Here is a 3,710-nt window from a genome sequence, read left to right as displayed (position 1 = left end):
AAAATGAAAGATTTCTTATATGTACAAGAGGCTTTGTAATGAAATGTATGATATGTTTAATTACAGACTGACTAATGCCATCGAACCCTGAACTTTTACTTGCTTTTAAATGTTTTACAACTTCAATAATTTCAGTATCATTTGTAGGGTTAAAAAAGATGGAGTTGTGGCATTGTTCTGAAAGAAAAGAAGAAAAATGTTCAGTTGACTGTACTGCATTATGTTTTATAATGTTAGAAGCAATATTTGTAAAAAATGAATTAAATTCTTCGACGATGGCATGACTGTCAGTTATTTTTGTTCCATCTTTAATAAAGTAATTTGAAATATTTCGTTTTTTATTTCTGCCAAGTACATCATTAATCGTAATCCATAACTTAGGTAAATTATTTTTATGTTTATGTAACAAGTTGCAATAATATTGTTTTTTGGCCTTTTTGTGAACAAAATTTAATTTATTTAGATAAATTTGAAATGATTTTTCTGTTGATTGACTTCTATTTTTGCAAAACGTTTTGTACATTCTGTCGTTCTTATGTATACATTTCAATAAAGACTTTGTTATCCATGGCTTATGTATCAGATGTTTTTTATTTTTTCTTCCTTTTGATATACAATTTTTATCATAAGCAATCCTAAAACAGTTTATGAATTGACTATAGGCATTATTAATATCCTCAGAAGCTAGGACTTCATCCCAAACAATACCAGATTAAGTCATTTTTTAGGTTGTCAATAGAAGCTAAATCTGATTTATGTATTATTGGTGAAGGAACATGGGATGTAACGTGTTCACAATCTATGTCGGTAATTTGGAAGATAGGCAGATAATCTGTGATATCGCTATAGAAAATTCCAGACTGAATTGGGAAAGAATGTACATTGGTTTTAATATTGTCAATTAGAGTTGCAGATTTTGTGGTAATACGCGTTGGTTTATCAATGAGCGGGCGAAATGCATTATCATATAAAATGTTTACAAAATTACTAATGAGGTTGTTTGAGCTAATGTTTAGATAATTGATATTGAAATCGCCCATAATATAAACATTCTTATTTTCACAGGACAATTTTTCAAAACATTCTTCCAATATTATCATTAAAATTCTGTTAAGGTGTATGCAAGTCTCTATAAATAATACCAACAATTATATTCTTCTTATTACACAATACAATTTCTATAAATAGATATTCACATACATCATTTGAAAAACTTATATCATTTCTTATCTTAACATTAAATGAATTGTGAATAATAAGGAGGGCAACGCCACCACCTCTTCTGTCTGGTCTATCATTATGATAAAAACAGTAATCTTTTAAGTTGAAAAATGATGGGGTTTTATCATGCATCCAGCCAGTATTGTAAAGCAATGTCAAATGTATAGAAATTATCATCAGGGTCTAAATTATCGATATAGCTAAAACCATGATTCTCAAAGGGTTCAACAGGTGTAGTATCAGTTACATTGCCAAGTAGGGAGGGGTCATATGTTGACATTATCAATCACTCACACACACACACATTTACGATTATAAGAGATAAGGTTTAAGTATAGTAAAATATTATTTTATATTATATATTATGATGAATCTATATTCATGTATCTAAAAATGATAAAAGGAATGCGAGAGTTCACAAACTATAGGAGAAAATATTTTCCTCTGTTTCTGCAAGCTGGTACTCAATTACCGTGTGCACATGTGATCGGCTCTTGCATCGTCTCTTGAGCCGATGCAGAATCGGCTTTTTTGTTGCGTGTAAACGCGATTAACTTGCATCAGCTCTCAGTTCAGAATCGGCAATTTTGCACCATCAAACCGCGAGCCGATGCAGAATCAGCTTTTTTACTAAGTGTAAACAGAAGGCCGATCTGCATCGGCAATTGGCGCGCATTTCATTTACTTTTCCATTGTGACATACTTCAAAGTACACGGATCCAGCGTTGTCTTTATTATGACGTATATTGTTGGTGCTTGTATCATTTCAGGTTTTTGCCATGCGAGCCGATTCTGCACCGCGAGCTGTAACAGCGTGTAAACGCGGTGCAAGATAAACCCAAAAGCCGATCACATGTAAACACGGTAAATGTGACTCATGGTATATTTGCATGTTGATTTCTACAGACAAAATATCTTGATTTCTATGTTCAGAAACTGTGATTAGCTTCCATTTATCTGTATTGGCTGAGGTGTAGGAAACTGCTTACTAAAAAAAAAAATTTCTCTGTAATTTTGGATATAAGGTCTACACCCGGGGGGGGGGGGGGGGGGGGGGGGGGGCACACACATCGACGAGTGGATACCATGTGCGACCAAAAAAACACGTAAAATGATGTCTTTTTCACGATAGGGCACGTTACGTACGTAACATGATAAGGGTGTCAAAAACACAAAAATAATGAAAAAAGGGTATCTATTTCGCTAGGAAAATTACGTGTTTAGGGTCGAATTTGCGGGGATGATAAAACAAAATTAAAATGTTTTATAAACGATGTCCTTTTTGCCCCAACACTACGTGTTTAGGGTCCGATTTGTGCGAGGTGTAGAAGGTGGGGTCGTACTAAACCAAATAAGGTAAAGCCGACGACCGAAGGACCCGTAACAATAAATTCCTGTACTTGTTTAGGGGTTCATTTCAGGGAATATTTGCCAAGAGTATTGTTTTTTTTCCAATACTTGTTAGGGTAGGGTTTCACATGCCAATACTTGTTAAGGGGTGCATTTTCAGAATATGGAAATTACGTGTTTAGGGTGCTTTTCGAGACCCCATGGTCGCGCATGGTATCCACTCGTGAATGGAAGTGGCCCCCCCCCCCCCCCCGGGGGTCTACATGATATGCAAAAATTCTACAAATAAGTCTTTTTGAAAACTGATTAAACTAAAATACAAATCAAAGGACAGTTTACACTGAATTCTCCTGATTAGAGAAGATAACTTGGTAACAGCCAATGTTTTGATTAACTGTTTTGAGCATGGCTTTTAAAAGATTGTGCAAGTCTTTTGAAACTTACATTCTTTATTTTAAATTTCTTGCATTCTCCTTTATGTATGGGAATTGAGAGTTTGCCATTCTCATTTCTCTATTTATATCTATGTATCTAAAAATGATACAAGGAATTTGAGATTTATACAAACTAGAAGAATTAAAAAAAAAAAAATACTTAAAAAAAAAATACTTTAAAAAAAAAAATACTCTGATTAATAATGAATGTGACTCATAATAAATTTGCATGTCAACTTTTCCACATGAAATTTCTTGATTTTCATGTTCAGAAATTGTGATTAGTTTACATTGATCTGTATTGGCTTAGGCCAGAGAAAGTTATTTGCATAGAAAAGTGATGGTTCATGTAGAATGAATTACAGGATTTGGGGAAACTTGTAGTCATACATTACATGTGTTTTAAGAAAACTGTAGGTTATATATCATGATAGCCAACACTCCATAACTGAGATAATTGATTTTGAAAATAACCTATTATATTACATTCTTTCAACATTGAGAGGTATTAGAATTAACAAAATACATGCACTTAAACAGAAAAGCTATCTAACAAAATTATGCTATGTAATAAATCAATATTTATAATATGATGCATACATTAGGCCTTTTAACTCATATCTATGAACCAGTTTTACTGCATGATCATACCATCTGATATGTATGTTTATGTTTGTATATATGTAGGTCCATACTCTTAAGATT

Source organism: Lytechinus pictus, unplaced genomic scaffold (assembly GCF_037042905.1).
Source record: "Lytechinus pictus isolate F3 Inbred unplaced genomic scaffold, Lp3.0 scaffold_26, whole genome shotgun sequence".
Classification (NCBI taxonomy): Eukaryota; Metazoa; Echinodermata; class Echinoidea; order Temnopleuroida; family Toxopneustidae; genus Lytechinus; species Lytechinus pictus.
The sequence above is the reverse complement of the archived record's forward strand: the minus strand, read 5'-3'. Positions refer to the sequence as shown.